Source organism: Bombina bombina, chromosome 6 (assembly GCF_027579735.1).
Source record: "Bombina bombina isolate aBomBom1 chromosome 6, aBomBom1.pri, whole genome shotgun sequence".
In the NCBI taxonomy this organism is placed as follows: Eukaryota; Metazoa; Chordata; class Amphibia; order Anura; family Bombinatoridae; genus Bombina; species Bombina bombina.
In genome coordinates this window covers 813,208,735-813,229,060 of record NC_069504.1, presented here as the reverse complement: position 1 = coordinate 813,229,060, position 20,326 = coordinate 813,208,735, and the positions used below count along the sequence as shown (strand labels likewise).

The 20,326-nt window shown below is 37.9% G+C and overlaps 1 protein-coding gene across 1 annotated transcript in view; it reads left to right on the top strand.

The window, feature by feature from the left end:
• The first annotated feature begins 240 nt into the window (after positions 1-240).
• RFX1 (regulatory factor X1) overlaps positions 241-20,326 on the top strand; it is a 183,939-nt gene continuing 163,853 nt past the window's right edge. Inside the window, exon 1 of the mRNA XM_053718169.1 lies at positions 241-579. The gene's annotated coding sequence lies outside the window, so the exon portion shown is untranslated. The remainder of the gene's footprint in view (positions 580-20,326) is intronic.

Genomic DNA, 20,326 nt, shown 5'->3' with positions numbered 1-20,326 from the left:
CCAATCATAAACAGAAAGGAATAAGACGTAAGCCAATAAAACGCTCCCTTACGTATGACGGTTTCCATGGAATCAAGCCGTCAACTGAAGGAGAAGCTAACAACCAATTGAAAAAGGAACTCTACTGAGTGACGAACTAACTAGCTAATAGTGTACTACCAAGTCTTAAAAGAGTTTGCCCCAGTATTTGACAAGCATTGTATTCCTCCAATCAGAAACGTTCTTTACATTGACAGACTGCTCTAGTCGCCAATAATGAGTAGTAACTGCTCTAAATTTGCTGACGATGAAGGGTAGAGGGAGGGTTGGTAGCAACAGTTGCCCGGGTGAGGGACGGAGCGGCCATAGCCACGGTAGTCCTGGCGACAAGAACCCCGGCAACGGTAATCAACAACAACAATCACCATCAGCGCGGGCCCTGGGCCCCCTCTCCGTTCAGTTATTCCTGCTTTAAACGGGCTGTGCCCCGTTTTCCTTCTTGACGGAAACTCCCAGGGACCTAGAGCTCTGCTGAACCCGTGTCCCTCCGTGAGCGGTTAGCTTTGGGCTTGTGACACTGACACGGGCGGAGGCTGCCTGGTGAGTTAGTGCTCTGTATCAGAATGTGGACCTAGATGTCCTCGGTAGTTATGACGACGTCAAACGGTATTCCCACCCCCCTTTGTAAAATGGCGGCGCCTGCTGTGAGCGGGAGAGAGGAGCAGGCCGCGCGTCGCTATAGAAACCTGAGATGGGAGGGGAGGAGCTGTTACCATGGAGACCAGCTTAGTTGGTTAGTGGTTACTTTCCTAGAGGGTGTGGCGATGAGTGACATGATAGGAAACGACTATGGGTATATGCCAAAATCCTTATTGTCGTAAACTGACATTACAACTGATGAGTATGATGTATTTTAAAGGGACATGAAACCCAATATTTTTTATCTTTCATTATTCAAATGGATCATGTGATTTTAAACAGTTTTACAATTTTCTTCTTTTATCCAATTTGCTTCATTATCTTTGTATTCTATTTTGAAAGAGCAGCTAAGGTCTAGTGGGAGCTATCTGAAGACATCTGGTGAACCAATGAAAAGAGGTATTTTTTTCAATGGCTAGCTCCCATTAATGCATTGCTGCTCCTGAGCCTACCTAGATATGTTTTTCAACTAAGGCTACCAAGAGAATGAAGCAATTTAGATCATAGAAGCAAATTGAAATGTTGTTTAAAATCACATGCTCTTTCTGAATCATGAAATACATTTTTTAGCTGCACATTATGCTGGTACTATAGAGCCTTAGCAAACTACAGATCTTTAATATCCCTTTAATTATGCATAGTGAAAATACATTTTAATTATTTATTTTACCTGCTTGTCTTGCAATTCAATTCTGTAGGTTTTGCATTGCCTCTAGATAGGATGGAGTGCATACTGTAGAATATAGAGACTGGAGTGGATTTTGTAGAATTCAGAACTCTGGCCTATCTTCAGTGAGGGTAAAAATTATTTGATCCCCTGCTGATTTTTGTACGTGTTCCCACTGACAAAGAAATGATCAGTCTATAATTTTAATAGTAGATTTATTTAAACAGTGAGAGACACAATAACAACAACAAAATCCAGAAAAATGCATTTAAAAAAAGTTATACATTGATTTGCATTTTAATGAGTGAAATAAGTATTTGATCCCCTATCAATCAGCCAAATTTTTGGCTCCCAGGTGTCTTTTATACAGGTAACGAGCTGAGATTAGGAGCACTCTTTTAAAGGGAGTGCTCCTAATCTAAGCTTGTTACATGTATAAAAGGCAGAAGCAATCAATCAATCAGATTCCAAACTCTCCACCATGACCAAGACCAAAGAGTGGTCCAAGGATGTCAGGGACAAGATTGTAGACCTACACAAGGCTGGAATGGTCTACAAGACCATCGCCAAGCAGCTTGATGAGAAGGTGACAACAGTTGGTGCGATTATTCGCAAATGGAAGAAACACAAAATAACTGTCAATCTCCCTCGGTCTGGGGCTCAATGCAAGATCTCACCTTGTGGAGTTTCAGTGATGATGAGAAAGGTGAGGAATCAGCCCAGAACTACAGGATCTTGTCAATGATCTCAAGGCAGCTGGGACCATAGTCACCAAGAAAACAATTGGTAACACACCACGCCATGAAGAACTGAAATCCTGCAGGGCCTGCAAGGTCCCCCTGCTCAAGAAAGCACATATACAGGCACGTCTGAAGCCAATGATCATCTGAATGATTCAGAGTAGAACTGGGTGAAAGTTTTGTGGTCAGATGAAACCAAAATCGATCTCTTTGGCATCAACTCAACTCGCCGTGTTTGGAGGAGGAGGAATGCTGCCTATGACCCCAAGAACACCATCCCCACCGTCAAACATGGAGGTGGAAACATTATGCTTTGGGGGTGTTTTTCTGCTAATGGGACAGGACAACGTCACCGCATTAAAGGGACGATGGATGGGGCCATGTACCGTCAAATCTTGGGTGAAAACCTCCTTTCCTCAGCCAGGGCATTGAAAATGGGTCGTGGATGGATATTTCTGCATGACAATGACCCAAAACACACGGCCAAGGCAACAAAGGAGTGGCTCAAGAAGAAGCACATTTAGATCCTGGAGTGGACTAGCCATTTTCCAGACCTTAATCACATAGAAAATCTGTGGACGGAGCTGAAGGTTCCAGTTGCCAAACGTCAGCCTCGAAACCTTAATGACTTATAGAGGATCTGGAGAGGATCTGCAAAGAGGAGTGGGACAAAATCCCTCCTGAAATGTGTGCAAATCTGGTGACCAACTACAAGAAATGTCTGACCTCTAATTGCCAACAAGGGTTTTCCACCAAGTACTAAGTCATGCTTTGCAAAGGGGTCGAATACTCATTTCACTCATTAAAATGCAAATCAATTTATAACTTTTTTGAAATGCGTTTTTTTCTGTCCCCCACTGTTCAAATAACCCTACCATTAAAATGATAAACGTACAATATCAGCAGGGGATCAAATAATTTTCCCCCTCACTGTACATGCCACCCAGTACATAGCTTATTCATATATGTGTCTATCTGTTCGTAGCAAAGGCAATAACACTCGAGACCTTTCATAGGTTGTTTCCACAAAATGGAAAAATAATACAAATATTGCCAACAAAATAACAGTTCAAGTCTTTTTAAAATATTATGTTTGCGTACAGATCTTTTGGAGTGAATAATTTTGATGCATATATAAAACAAAAATAATGGACATTTGAGAACCACCCAGAAACGAGAGGCACTACAGCACTTTATCCATAAGCTTTTCATTTATTTTACACATTTATTTGAAAACAAATGATAAATTATAAGATATTGCTATATAGTGCATTGCAGCAAAGGGGTTATAGGGATTTTAACCAATAACATAGACAACAGAAGATGGGTAATCCTTTACAGTGCACATTTTTGGAAGCTCATGCAATACTGATAAGACTTCTTAGATAATCTCACCAGACCAAAAAGCTTTAGAGAATGGGGTCCAAAGTTCTGATACCAAACTGTACGTGGGAGATTGTCAATTTTAAATAGAAGCATGTTTGCAATATACTTCCATTAGCCAAAATGCTTCTAGTAAAGGTTATTACTGCTTTTCAGCAGCATATGCTGTGAGGGCCCCTGTATGCAAACACTACACATTCTCAGTCAGTAGTGGTTGTTATCAGTGTTCCCTCTAACGCCAGTTTTGTGAGCAGCCCAGCAGTGAAACAGTTAATTAGAGCAATTAGCAAATACTATACAATGCAGACTGCAAGGTGTTGTTCCCTTATTAACTGTTTAACTGCTGGAACGCTCACAAAACTGGACTTAGAGGGAACATTAGTTGTTATGACACAGTTTCTTTACAGGCACAATACACACCACCCCCAGCTCGCTAAGGTTGAATACGGGTGCATAGCCCCTCACAGCATATGTGCGTATGCCTCTGAATAACAGTAATAACTTTTACTGGAAGAAGGACCTTGGCCAGATTCCAATAAATCCAGAATTTTCATGTAAAGTATTCCTATGACTTTTATGTTTGTTTGTTTTTAATTGATTTATTCACCCCCATTCATATTCATTTAAAAAAACTCCCCCTTGCATAGGCACTTTTGGACATTAATATTCCAGTCAATAAGAAAAAACCTTTGCAGCTGTTTAGCATAGGATTGTAGACCATTCATATATCACTTTGGATATTTGCCACATTTAGTGATGCTTCTCTGCTGTATGCATGACTTTTTTTCTGCTTGACAGGTGTCACGAATATATGTTAAAGGGCCATGAAACAAATTTTTGTTTTTTCATGATTTAGATAAAGCTTATAAAAAACCCCCAAATTATTGTTATCAAATTTAAAGGGACACTGTACCCAAAAAATTTCTTTCGTGATTCAGATTGAGCATGCAATTTTAAGCAACTTTCTAATTTACTCCTATTATCAAATTTTCTTCATTCTCTTGGTATCTTTATTTGAAATGCAAGAATGTAAGTTTAGATGCCGGCCCTTTTTTGGTGAACAACCTGGGTTGTCCTTGCTGATTGGTGGATAAATTCATCCACCAATAAAAAGTGCTGTCCAGAGTACTGAAACCAAAAAAAAGCTTAGATGCCTTCTTTTTCAAATAATGATAGCAAGAGAACGAAGAAAAATTGATAATATGAGTAAATTAGAAAGTTGCTTAAAATTGCATGCTCTTTCTGAATTACAAAAGAAAACATTTGGGTTCAGTGTCCCTTTAATTGATTTATTATTCTTTGCTGAAGAGCATACTTAGGTAGGTAACATATATTTATGTCTGGAGCACTATATTGCAGCAGTTTTGCAAGAATGTTTTTAATGTTATACACCTTTTAGCGCTACATGGCAGCAGTGTTTGCATAACGTATAATATTTAAAGCATTCTTGCAAAACTGCTGCTACTTAGTTGTCCGGACTGCATGCTACCTACCTAGTTATGCTCATCAACAAAAGATACCAACGGAACAAAGTACATTTGATAATAATTTGCAAAATTTAAATAAATTGTTACACTCTATCTGAAAATAAAAAAACTATCGGCAAGATTACGAGTTTTGCGTTATGAGGGGTGCGTTGCTAACGAGCACTTTATTCTCACCGCTCACTTACAGACAGCGCTGGTATTACAGGTTTTTACAAACCCGGCGTTAACAGACAAAAAGTGAGCGTAAAGCAAAATTTTGCTCCACACTTCAGTCCAATACCAGCGCTGCTTAAGTCAGCGGTGAGCTGGTCGTACGTGCTCGTGCACGATTTCCCCATAGGAATCAACGGGGAGAGCCGGCTGAGAAAAAGTCTAACACCTGCAAAAAAAGCAGCGTATAACTCAGTAGCGCAGCCCTATTGATTCCTATGGGGAAATAAAATTTATGTTTACACCTAACACCCTAACATGAACTCCGAGTCTAAACACCCCTAATCTTACACTTATTTACCCATAATCTGCCACTCCCGACATCGCCGACACCTGCATTATACTTATTAACCCGTAATCTGCTGCCCCCGACATCGTCGCCACCTACATTATATTTTTTAACCCCTAATCTATCGCTCCGGACATCACCTCCACTATAATAAACATATTAACCCTAAACCACCACACTCCCGCCTCGCAAACACTAGTTAAATAATATTAACCCCTAATCTGCCGCCCCTAACATCGCCGCCACCTACCTACATTTATTAACCCCTAATCTGCCGTCCCCAACGTCACCGCCACTATATTAAATGTATTAACCCCTAAACCTAAGTCTAACCCTAACACCCCCTAACTTAAATATAATTTAAATAAATCTAAATAAAAATTAATATTATTACCTAAATAATTCCTATTTAAAAATAAATACTTACCTATAAAATAAACCCTAAGCTAGCTACAATATAACTAATAGTTACATTGTAGATAGCTTAGGGTTTATTTTTATTTTACAGGCAAGTTTGTATTTATTTTAACTTGGTAGAATAGTTACTAAATAGTTATTAACTATTTAATAACTACCTAGCTAAAATAAATACAAAAGTACCTGTAAAATAAAACCTAACCTATGTTACAATAACACCTAACACTACACTACAATTAAATAAATTAACTAAATTAAATACAATTAAATAAATTAAATTAGCTAAATCACAAAAAACCCCCACTAAATTACAGAAAATAAAACACAAATTACAGATCTTTAAACTAATTACACCTAATCTAATAGCCCTATCAAAATAAAAAAAGCCCCCCCCAAATAAAAAAAAAACAAAACCCTAGCCTAAACTAAACTATCAATAGCCCTTAAAAGGGTCTTTTGCGGGGCATTGCCCCAAAGAAATCAGCTGTTTAACCTGTAAAAAAAAAATACAACCAAACCCCCCAAATAAAATACTAACTTAAAAAACCTAAGCTCCCCATTGCCCTGAAAAGGGCATTTGGATGGGCATTGCCCTTAAAAGGGCAGTTAGCTCTTTTGCGGCCCAAAGCCCTAACCTAAAAATAAAACCCACCCAATACACCTTTAAAAAACCTAACACTAACTCCCTTAAGATCGACTTACTGTTCTGAAGACCGGACATCCATCCTCAAGGAAGCGGCAGAAGTCTTCATCCAACCGGGCTGAAGTCCTCAACGAAGCCGGGAGAAGTCTTCATCCAAGCCGGGCGAAGTGGTCCTCCAGACGGGCAGAAGTCTTCATCCAGACGGCATCTTCTATCTTCATCCATCCAACGCGGAGTGGCTCCATTTTCAAGACATCAGACGCGGAGCATCCTCTTCATCCGGAGTCTTCTTACTGAATGACGGTTCCTTTAAATGTCGTCATCCAAGATGGCGTCCCTTAGATTCCTATTGGCTGATAGAATACTATCAGCCAATCGGAATTAAGGTAGAAAAAATCCTATTGGCTGATGCAATCAGCCAATAGGATTGAGTTGGCATTCTATTGGCTGTTCCAATCAGCCAATAGAATGCAAGCTCAATCCTATTGGCTGATTAGATCAGCCAATAGGATTGAAGTTCAATCCTATTGGCTGATTGCTCCGTGTCGGATGTCTTGAAGATGGAGCCGCTCCGCGTCGGATGGATGAAGATAGAAGATGCCGTCTGGATGAAGACTTCTGCCTGTCTGGAGGACCACTTCGCCCGGCTTGGATGAAGACTTCTCCCGGCTTCATTGAGGACTTCGGCCCGGTTGGATGAAGACTTCTGCCGCTTCCTTGAGGATGGATGTCCGGTCTTCAGAACAGTAAGTCGATCTTCAGGTTAGTGTTAGGTTTTTTAAGGGTGTATTGGGTGGGTTTTATTTTTAGGTTAGGGCTTTGGGCCGCAAAAGAGCTAACTGCCCTTTTAAGGGCAATGCCCATCCAAATGCCCTTTTCAGGGCAATGGGGAGCTTAGTTTTTTTAGTTAGTATTTTATTTGGGGGGTTTGGTTGTGTGGGTGGTGGGTTTTACTGTTGGGGGGGGGTTGTTTGTATTTTTTTTTAAAGGTAAAAGAGCTGATTTCTTTGTGGCAATGCCCCGCAAAAGGCCCTTTTAAGGGCTATTGATAGTTTAGTTTAGGCTAGGGTTATTTTTTATTTTGGGGGGGCTTTTTTTTATTTTGATAGGGCTATTAGATTAGGTGTAATTAGTTTAAAGATCTGTAATTTGTTTTTTATTTTCTGTAATTTAGTGTGTTTTTTTTTTGTGACTTAGCTAATTTAATTTAGTTAACTTATTTAATTGTAGTGTTGGGTGTTATTGTAACATAGGTTAGGTTTTATTTTACAGGTACTTTTATTTTAGCTAGGTAGTTATTAAATAGTTAATAAATATTTAATAACTATTCTACCTAGTTAAAATAAATACAAACTTGCCTGTAAAATAAAAATAAACCCTAAGCTAGATACAATGTAACTATTAGTTATATTGTAGCTATCTTAGGGTTTATTTTATAGGTAAGTATTTAGTTTTAAATAGGAATTATTTAGGTAATAATATTAATTTTTATTTAGATTTATTTAAATTATATTTAAGTTAGGGGATGTTAGGGTTAATAAATTTAATATAGTTGCTGCGTCGTTGGGGATGGCAGATTAGGGGTTAATAAATATAGGTAGGTGGTGGCGATGTTGGGGCAGCAGATTAGAGGTTAATAAATATAATGTAGGTTGCGGCGATGTCCGGAGCGGAAGATTAAGGGTTAATAAGTATAATGTAGGTGGCAGCAATGTTAGGGGCGGCAGATCAGGGGTTAATATTATTTAACTAGTGTTTGCGAGACGGGAGTGCGGCGGTTTAGGGGATAATATGTTTATTATAGTGGTGGCGATGTCCGGAGCGGCAGATTAGGGGTTAATAATTTAATTTTAGTGTTTTCAATGGGGGAGGGCCTCGGTTTAGGGGTTAATAGGTAGTTTATGGGTGTTAGTGTACTTTTTAGCACTTTAGTTATGAGTTTTATGCTACGATGTTGTAGTGTAAAACTCATAACTACTGACTTTAGAATGCGTTAGAAATCTTGACTGGGTAGCGTGTACCTCTCACTTTTTGGCCTCCCAGGACAGACTCGTAATACTAGCGCTATGGAAGTCCCATAGAAAAAAGGGTTTATGAAGTTTACGTAAGTCGGTTTGCAGTAAGGCCAAAAAAGTGTGCGGTGCCCCTCCCCTACACCTGCCAGACTCATAATACCAGCGGTAGTAAAAAAGCAGCGTTAGGACCTGTTCACGATGCTTTTTCAGTTTACCGCACAACTCGTAATCCTTGAGAGGACCCACTTGTAAATTCAGTGATACCTGTTTTTCAATTTCTTTCTTTGCCATGATCTTGTTTTTCTAATTCATTTTTAATTCAAACAACAGGTTATCATATTGATTGGAAATGCGTTTATAACAATTAAGGAAAAAAACAGAGGTACTATACAATGTCAATCATATAGAAATGATCAGTATAATTGTGCAAAAGCCAGACATCTAAATGAATTTGCCAAATCTGTTGCACATTTGTACAAAACAAACTTTGTACAACACATCTACCAGCTGTTTTTTAGATTTGTATCTGTCTCATTGTGTACGAGAAATAGATGTGATGATGTTTTTGAATTAATTTGTTCTGAGTTAACTTGTAGTACCAAAAAAACAGAGTGTTTCAGTAAGCAGTTTTTTTCATATTAGTTTAATGTTCTAAAATAAAGAACATGCTTTCCGGAGTTTCTCGTCTTCAGGGACACTCAAGTCAAAATTAAACTTTCATGATTCAGATAGCACAGCAATTTTAAACAACAATTTCAATTTACTTCCATTAACAAAATGTGCACAGTCTTTTTATATTTACACTTTTGGAGTGACCAACTCCTTCTGAGCATGTGCAAGAATTCACAGAATATCCATATATGCATTTGTGATTGGCTGATGGCTGTCACATGATACAGGAGGAGTGGAAATAGACATAACTTTTAAATTTGGCAGAAACAACATCTATTACTCATTTGAAGTTTAGACTAAGTACTATTGAATTGTCTTTTTCTCTTGCATTTATTGATTATGCAAATCTGCTGCATTTACTGGTCCTTTGCTTATGGAAGTATATTGCAAAAATGCTTCTATTTCAAATTGAAATGCACCTATGCACATTTCATTTTTGACCTTTCTATCGCAATACTGATCATTTTGATTGCAATTTACCAGTTATATTTTATTTGTTATATTTATATAACAAAATAGATTATCTAAAAAGCCAGATCAGTACTGTGAGAGTCCTCAAATCATTTACAAAGGCAGATTTTTAGCTTGCTCTGCAAACTTCTGGATGTGAAGGAAAATTAAAAGATAATGCTAAAAAAAATAGTTTGTGTGATTTCTCTCCATGCCAGAGAGTTTTTAATTATGGGGCCCTAAGTGTTTAAAGGGACATTAAACACTAAATACATATTAGATAGAATGATGCATTCAAAGAAAAGATTAGTCCATGACTAACATGTAGATGTATTTTTTAAAGTTTCATTAGTTGTTTAAAAAGTGACAAAATAAGTGTAAAGTTTTAGTGTCTATAAAACACTGGGAGCTGCCATGTTGTAACTTGTGTTACCTTCTCTGCTGTGGCCAATTAGGGACTGTTATAAATAGGTCATTAGAGTGTGCAGCCAATGGTTGTGCTGGATTTAACAGTGTTCTGCACTTCCATTTCTAACAGGAACTGAAAAGCTCACAATTTCAGAATGGAATACCAGGCAAAGAGGACAAAATAAATAATAAAAGTATATTGCAGAGTTGTTTTATTATATACAATTTATAATTTTATATTACCATCTCAAAGTGTTTAATGTCCTTTTAAACCCCTCCAAAGCTGCACTGCTGCTCTGGAGCTGACTTTAATGATGTGTTTAACCAGTTTACAAGGGTTAAACTCCTAATGCTATGCAGACAATAGTGAAATAATAAAATGCTCCAATGCATTAGAGTATTTTTCTTTTTGCACTTTTATGTCAATTTAAAGGGACATAAAACTTTTTAAACAATAAACATTTTCAAGTAGACTGTCCCTTTCAAACAACTTTCCAATTAACTTCTATTATAAAATCTGTTTTGTACTTTTGGTATCCTTAGTTGAAGGAGCAGGAATGCAGTACTGGGAGCTAGCTGAACACACCAGGTAAGCCAATGAAAAAAGGCATGTATGCGTAGCCACCAATCACCACCTAGCGTCCAGTAGTGCTTTGCAGATCCTGATCTTACGTAGGTATTCTTTTTAACGAAGTATAGCAAGAGAATCAAGCACATTAGATAATACAAGAGCATTACAGAGTTGTTTAACATTATATGCTCTATTTGAATCATGAAAGAAAAATGTTGGGTTTCCCTTTAAAACGGCTATTTACACATAGACATAGGGTTGCCACCTCGGCCATCTTTTCCTGGACACTTATGAGTTACACATGCTGCAGGGTATGCAGGGAGGAACATGAATAGTTCTGTCCAGGGTCAATATTCGGGTGCTGTTAAGGTGTGCAATGCATGTTTCCCTCTGCACACCCTGCAGCATGTGTAACTCATAAGTGCCCAGGTAAACATGGCCGAGGTGGCAACCCTACATAGACGTACATAATATCAATTAACAAAATATGTTCATGAGGAAGAAATATGAAATTGCCCTAAACAAAAACAAAAAAGAGCTAATGGTTAATAGTGTACTGTCAAGAATAACAATTCAGAAAACTTCATTATATAAAATGTATCATCATAATCAACAAAATGCAAGATAACAAGACAATGCAATAGCACTTAGTCTGAACTTCAAATGAGTAGTAGATTTTTTAATAACAAATTTCAAAGTTATGTATATTTCCACTCCCCTTGTACCATGTGATAGCAATCAGCCAATCACAAATGCATATACGTATAGTCTGTGAATTCTTGCACATGCTCAGTAGGACCTGGTGACTCAAAAATTGTAAATATAAAAGACTGTGCACATTTTTTTTTAATGGAAGTAAATTGGAAAGTTGTTTAAAATTACATGCTGTATCTGAATCATGAACATTTAATTTAACCTGAGTGTCCCTTTAAAAATGTGTAATGTGAGAAAGGTAAAAATACTATTAGGTTCAGTGTCCCTTTAACCCCTTAATGACAACTGACGTACCAGGTACGTCATGCATTAACAAGCAGTTAATGACAATGGACGTACCTGGTACGTCAGTTGTCTAACAGAGTGCTGGAAGCGATCACAAATGCTTCCAGCAGCTCTGAGGGTATTGCAGTGATGCCTCGATATGGAGGCATCCTGCAATACCACTTTACAAGCCCCCGATGCAGAGAGAGCCACTCTGTGGCCCTCTCTGCACCGGTAGCGATAGTGCCGGGTGTGAGGGTGCGCGCGCGCGTGCACGATGCGCGAGTGTGAACGTGCGCGCGTGCACGTGCACCCATTAGCCACACTGACACCAATGAATGAGGGCAGAAAGGGGAAAAAAAAGGGATTTAAAAAAAAAAAATATATATAAAAGGATCTGGGAGGGGGTGGGGGTATTGTGGGGGGCTGCTACACTACAGAAATAGTTTTTTAAGTAAAAATAAAATAAAAATACTTTTTGGGGCCAAACTGGGTACTGGCAGACAGCTGCCAGTACCCAAGATGGCGGTAATTAGGTAGGGGAGAGGGTTAGAGAGCTGGAGGGGGGATCAGGGAGGTTGGGGCTAAGGCAGGGGTCCATCACAGCTAAAATACTTTATTATTTTTATTTAAAAAAAAAAAAAAAAAAAACTCTTTTATTTAGTACTGGCAGACTTTCTGCCAGTACTTAAGATGGCGGGAACAATTGTGGGGTGGGGGAGGGAAGAGAGCTGTTTGGGAGGGATCAGGGGGTGGGATGTGTCAGGTGGGAGGCTGATCTCTAAATTTAACCCTGCAAGCTCCCTACAAGCTACCTAATTTAACCCCTTCACTGCTGGGCATAATTAACGTGTGGTGCGCAGCAGCATTTAGCGGCCTTCTAATTACCAAAAAGCAACGCCAAAGCCATATAAGTCTGCTATTTCTGAAAAAAGGGGATCCCAGAGAAGCTTTTACAACAATTTCTGCCATAATTGCACAAGTTGTTTGTAAATAATTTCAGTGAGAAACCTAAAATTGTGAAAAATGTTGTTTTTTTTTTTATTTGCTCGCATTTGGCGGTGAAATGGTGGCATAAAATATACCAAAATGGGCCTAGATCAATACTTGGGGTTGTCTACTACACTACACTAAAGCTAAAATTAACCCTACAAGCTCCCTACAAGCTCCCTAATTAACCCCTTCACTCCTGGGCATAAAACACGTGTGGTGCGCAGCGGCATTTAGCGGCCTTCTAATTACCAAAAAGCAACCCCAAAGCCATATAAGTCTGCTATTTCTGAAAAAAGGGGATCCCAGAGAAGCATTTACAACCATTTGTGCCATAATTGCAGAAGCTGTTTGTAAATAATTTCAGTGGGAAACCTAAAGTTTGTGACAAATTTTGTGAAAAAGTGAACTTTTTTTTTTTTTGATCGCATTTGGCGGTGAAATGGTGGCATGAAATATACCAAAATGGGCCTAGATCAATACTTTGGGTTGTCTTCTAAAAAAAAATATATACATGTCAAGGGATATTCAGGTATTCCTGACAGATATCAGGGTTCCAATGTAACTAGCGCTAATTTTGAAAAAAAGTGGTTTGGAAATAGCGAAGTGCTACTTGTATTTATTGCCCCATAAATTGCAAAAAAAGCAAAGAACATGTAAACATTGGGTATTTCTAAACTCAGGACAAAATTTAGAAACTATTTAGCATGGGTGTTTTTTGGTGATTGTAGATGTGTAACATATTTTGGGGGTCAAAGTTAGAAAAAGTGTGTTTTTTTTCCATTTTTTCCTCATATTTTATTATTTTTTTTTTAGTAAATTATAAGACATGATGAAAATAATGGTATCTTTAGAAAGTCCATTTAATGGCGAGAAAAACGGTATATAATATGTGTGGGTACAGTAAATGAGTAAGAGGGAAATTACAGCTAAACACAAACACTGCAGAAATGTAAAAATAGCCATTGTCATTAAGGGTAAGAAAATTGAAAAATGGTCCGGTCATTAAGGGGTTAAATGAAACAAGCCATCATTTGTAGCCAACCTACCAGGTATAATCTGATTTACGTACACTGTCCAGATCATTCAGACAAGATACCATCCTTTAGAATATTTGTATCTAATGATAATCAACATTAATGCTATGGTGGTTTTTGTGGATTGTTTGTGATCGACTCCTAAGACTTTAAATAATACTAATACAAACAGACCTGATAACATAAACTAAACATCTATTGAAACCGAAAAAAACACGTTCTGCTCTTAAAAATTTAGAACCTTTCCTAGAGCCACTACAGAGGTCGTCGCAACTTTCAAACCTATAATGCAATCAACCATTTAACATAAACAATCCATGTTATATTGGAAAAGCCAGACAAAAACTGCACCTGATTATAAGGTTACGCAGACATTCTGTCAGAAATGTCAATGAAATTAAAGGGACACTGAACCCAGAAAAAAACGTATCTTCAATCAAAATATCGATTATATTTTAAATAATTATCTAATTAGCATTGTTTGTCAAAGTATTACCATTTATTAGAAATCCGATATCGAAAATAGATTTATTTCCAAATCCACGACGGCTATTATTTTCCATCCTCCAATCCTGAACGATAACCCAGGTTATCAAAATGGCGATTTTTTTTTTTTTGAAAATAATTTTTTTATTGAAGTTAAAGTATAGATTAACAAACAAGATTCGCCCTGAGGCCAATGTTACATCAGAGTAAATAATACATTGTCTATAAAATGACATTATTAGAAAAAGAAAGACAGAATCCACATGTAACAATATAATTACAAATCAAATCTTAACATGAGGATAGACAAAAGTTTAGGCGAGGTGGAATATAACTTCATTTTATATTATATTATTAACAAATGATCTCCACAGTACTATAGACAACAGGCAATAAAATATCAGAGTCAGAGGTATCAGGCTGTGGAGATTTAGCTTATGTGTCAGCCACTCTTGGGCTGAGATATAAAAGGGGGGGGGGATATTCAGCGGGTAAGCACCGCTATGCATATAGGGGAAACGGTGGAGAGGCGGGGGAGGGCGGAGCCTTATATGAGTATAAGTAGATTAAAGTATGTGATAGTTGCTTAGAAATGTTCAAGTGGAGGGACTCCAGAATTTTCTAGAGAAGATTATATCTAGTAAATCATAGAGCGGATTAGGGTATTCTCTGTCATTAGTCTTCCCCTCTAATAATATAATTGTACCTATAGGGTTGAAGGAAAATTAGCTAGTAGGGGAGCATTATCAGGGCTTAGGTTGACTTAGCATTGTAATCACGGCAAGACTTATGAACTATGGGCCAGGAGATTATGGAAGTAGGCTGGTTTTGACCATAGTAAAGTTCTGAACAGTATATGACAACTCTGTTAGTATGGTATATTCGGCCCTTAGGAGAGAGTAGTAAACGCTTTAGGAGAGCCTGTTTGCTTTTGGGAGTATTTCTAAGGGAGCCAACACTGCTAAAACAGTAGTCAACATATCTATCGCTATTAGTAATAGTGGCTAAGTGTAGGAAAGCGTAGATAGCAATTAAGATAATGGTTATATTAGTTATTAATAGTTATATTAACCAAGAAACCACTGCTAGATGCCAAAAGGTAGCGAGGCTTCTCCATAGCTATAGAGGACTACTTGGGGTATGGTGGCTATTGCAGCTCTTTTGATTGTAGCTTATACTAAGATGGGCCTATAGGGGCGTTTCTCTATAGGCACTGAGAGGGAGTTTTCATAGACACTATCTAAAATCTCAGACATGTGGTGCGTGGAAAAGGATATGGCTTTAGCGTAGTATACATATCTAAACTTAAAGTGAACTAGTAAATAGCTTACCCCGAGGCCCCTCTGAAAATAATGCACCTAATGAGACCACAGAGTAAAAGCAAACCCACAGGGAACATCTCTTGTTGAGTGCATTTATAGAGAGATGCTTCAAGATACAAAGGGTGAGGGCTGTGAAGCAGGTCTTTGGGCTAAAATCAAACACATCAGAGATCTGTTAAATAGTGAACCAACCTAGTATAATTATAATAGCCCAATAACTTGACTGCAGGGCAGAAAGACAATCAGTTTAAACATGAGAGGGCATATTACTTGTCTTTTCAAGTCCACAGATCATCTGACTATTGTACTGACATCATCTAGTTCTTGTTGGAAAGGGGAAGTACATATTAGGGAAGACTAGGAAGTGCAGCTGCTATTATATATATATATATATATATATATATATATATAAAAAAAATAAAAAAAAATATACATATATATATATATATATATATATATATAATGTTAGACACTTTTATACATTACCATATGGAGCATAATAGGCTATATAGTGGCAAAGGATATATAGGTTCATACATCAGGACTAATGTTGCATCCCTAATAGCTGATAGGAAAACCACTAACCTCTTCGATAGGAGAAGTAAAGATTGATGTGTAAATTATATCACTTATGCAAACTAGTGGATAGAGCTAATTAAATTCAGCAGTGACAGCCAGGCACACTGCATACAAGTTTAAAATAATTACAGAGCAATTCCCAACCGGGGATCCCCGTGTATATTCTAGCATATAGAGGAGCATGTTATATTCGCTGCAGCACAAAGCAACTGTGAAAATGCAAAAGTATACTGCATAATAGAGTTTAACCTATTCCCAATTTTAAATTAGGCATGCGATCATTCAATTGCAGCGAAGATGGTGCTGAGTCAGTTATATAAGCTGGTTTATTTTAAAATTGAAGGGAAAAAGTGTGAAGGACGGGCAGGGGAACTATGATAGTGTATGCTAAGTTAATATATCTGTGCCAGTTATTACCTATTCGTTATAGGGTATGAACAGTACATGACAAAATATCCCAAGAGGTATTCAACCCAATGGTATATGATAGCTCAAACTAGTATAACAGTAATAGGGTGTAAAAGATACTCATATCAAGCCCTTGCAAATATTGAATGTATTATGCACAGAAATCATTAAAGTAACCTGGTTTATATATGGTTGGATTATATATTCGTTGTCTAAATTTCAAGTAGCTTCAGTATCTAATAAATCTAAGAACAGTTGGAATCTTAAACGCAAACTAAGTATTCTGCCAGGAAAAATTGTCCAAATCTCCCAAAGCCCCAACTTTACATAAAATGAATACTATAGAACCAGAACCGGGGGGGGGGTGCAACCCTAAAAACGGACTGTAAGCAGTGTTAATTATAAACAATACTAAACGCTAGAACAAGGATCCAAGGAGCCAAAGCAACATACATGCATATATAGCGACTAACTGAAATTCAGTTCCCAAACATTCCGGTATATTTTACACCTCCACAATCCTAATACCATCAATCCAAGTAGCAAGGAGGTACAGGCTTTTCAAAACATATAGTAGTAAAGAGCAAAATAGGTGACACGAGTACCCTAAACAGTTAAGCAAGCTATAAAACCCGCTCCACAAGGACCGCTAGGCCTAGGCAGCCAAAATGGATAGTGTGTGAGTTGGCAAGTCAAATAGGCATTGTGTAGAACTGACAAATCAATAATATAGTTGACAAGTGTCCATAAAATGTAGTTAGGTAGGATACAGTCTTCATTATATGGGATGCGTGCTCCCTGCTCACTGCGAGATGTCATGCTGCTTCACCCAATCCCTTCGGCCCAGAAAAATCTCACCCTGAAGATGTATAACTGTTCCAATCTTATGTAGTGAGCAGCGAGGGAGAGGTTCAGATAATTTAGCACCTGTGCTATAACTGTCTGAGTTCCGCAAAGTAACAGCAACCTGATAGTTGGATCAGATGAAGTTTGGGCTGCATATATTCCTATTTGGGCTACTTTTGTACCGAGCCCCACAGATGGGATCCCCACCATGTGACATCCCCTCTGAAGGCGCATTTCTCGCTCCGGATGGCCAGCAGTGATCGCCGGAGAACTCGTAGGTAAGGAGCAGGGATGTCCCTTTTGATCATATAGTTCCGGTAAGCAGACTGGGTGGCAGCTAGTCCCGCTCAGTGTGAGATCCTGACCTGTGGAAAGGCTCTGTCGTGCGAGTTGGGCCGCATATTCTGGCTCCTCCGTGGGACTGGTTTCTTCTCGCCTGGTAGTCTCTCTAATACATATCACCAAGCTGTCGAATCCAGCCTGCATAGCCTCCTCAAATCCAGTCAGCAACTCCAACATTGTAAGATAAGAGATCTCTATTTTTCTTACACACGCAGTGTTACTGGCTGTAAATAAAATGACAGTAAAGTTGATTTTTTTTTTTGTCCTCTGCAATGTTCCTTGATATAGTTTAAGATCTTGCAAGCATCTAAAGTGATGAATAGCCCATATATATCAGGTAGTCCCCTATATTAGGTTATAAGACTGGGAGCTCCCCAAGTACACGTCTTGCTGTGTTGGCAGTTGGCTCCGCCCCCCCCCCCCCAAAAAATGCCGATTTTTTGACGCTATGCGCATGCGCGATATCCCGGCATGTCATACTCTACGTCACTCACAGCCAGTGTGGTATCAGGGATACGGTATGCACATGCGCGAGACACGTCACTTACAGCAAGTGTAGTAATAGGGATTGCATGCGCCTGGTGACGACATCATCACATAATAATATGCACGAAATAGGAATACGATTGGAAATTGAGTTTGGTCGTGCACGTGTTTCTATAGATCGTCGGACTGTAAAATTAGGGAAGTGATGCGATATACACGTTATTGATTGGAAATTGATATTCAGGTTGTGGCCAAAAACTGAAAGCTTTGGAATCCTTTAATGACAGTTCCATCCAAGATCTCAAAATCAAGATTCACAGAGGCACCAAATAAATAAGAAATAAAATAAAAATGAAAATGAAAAATATATATTTCAACTCTGGTTTCCTGGCTTTAGCATAATTGTATAATATAAAGCAGTCTGGAGTAGGTTTGCCACCATGTTTTCCTGGACACGTATGAGTTACACATAGTGCAGGGTGTGCAGAGAGGAACATGAATAGTGCTGTCCAGGGTCACTATTTGTGTTCTGTCCAGAGGTGCAATTCATGTTTTTCCCTGCACACCCTGCAGCATGTGTAACTCATTAGTGTCCAGGAAAACATGGCCGAGGTGACAACCCTAGTCTACAGATAGGTAGGTGTAAGTGTGTTTGAAGCACTCTTAGGCAAAGTGTTGGTTGTCCCAGGTTTTTCCTATAGAAACTTAGCGATATAAAGGGGAGGGCAGCAGGACAGAGATCTATATTCTTAGAAAATTGCTTGTTGATTGTTTCAGATCCGAGTAAGATAAGACATTATTAAAGAGACAGTGTAGTGTAATTTTTTGCTCCCATTTAATTTGTTGCCAGTTATCTATGTAACAGCTGTATTGCATTAAATTCTTTATATATATATATATATATATATATATATATATATATATATATATATATATATATATATATATACCATTTTACCTTTATTTTGGCATTTTAAATAGCTGCTTTGGAAATACCCGATAAGTACTAGCTATAAAAAAACGATGTTAAAACACACAGTAGTGTAGGGTCGATAGTCTTAAAATTGCATGCTCGTACATTAGAGCATTTACATTTTCGACTATTATGGCCCTTTACGGGGAGCCAGTTTTACAGTACAGTAGAAGTGTATAAGCAACAAGTCCATAATAAAAGGAAAAAGCAATAACACTCTCAACTTCAAATGAGTAGTAGTTTGTTTCCTGACAAATTTCAAAATTTACTTTCATTTCCCTATACCCCTGTGTCACGTGAGAGCCATTAACGAATCATAGACTCAGTCAAAATTAAACTTTCATGATTTAGTTAGAGCAAGCAATTTTAAAGAATTTTTCATTTTATTTCTATGATCAAATTTGCTTTGTTGTTTGGTATCCTTTGTTAAAGAGTCAACCTTGGTAAGCTCAGCAGCAGCAATGCAGTACTGGGAGCTAGTTGGTGATTGATGGCTGCACATTTATGGCTCTTGTCATTGGCTCAGAAATTAAAAAAGTCCAGCTCCATAAAAAGTAAGAAGACACTTTATTATTCCAAGTTAAAATGACAAACAAAAAAGAGAAAAAGTGTAGCTAAAAGGCTTACGCGTTTCGGCAAGTAGCCATAATCATTGGCTCACCAGATGTCTTCAACTAGCTCCCATTAGTGTATTGCTGCTACTGAGCCTATTCTTCAACAAAGGATACCAAAAGAGAATGAAGCAATTTTTATAAAGGAAGTATATTGCAAAGTTGTTTAACATTGCATGCGCTATCTGAATATGAACGTTTAATTTTTACTTTGATGTCCATTTAAAGTAGCACATAAATTAATTTATAGCCAATCCTAGTTAGATAATCAAAGACGATAAGATAAATATAATGGCTTTTCCAGTAATTTGTTAAAGGGACACTAAACTCAAATGTTTTCTTTCATGATTCAGATAGAACATGCAATTTTAAGCAACTTTCTAATTTACTCCTATTGTCAATTTTTCTTTGTTCTCTTACTATCTTTATTTAAAAAGCAGGAATGTAAAGCTTAAGAGCCATTTTTTATTGAGAACCTGGGTTATGCCTGCTTATTGGTTTGCTAACTGTATCCACCAAGAAGCAAGCGCTATCCATGGTGCTGAACCTAAAATGGGCTGGCTTCTAAGCTTTAAATTCCTACTTTTTAAATAAAGATAGCAATAGAACGAATAAAAATTGATAGTAGGAGTAAATAA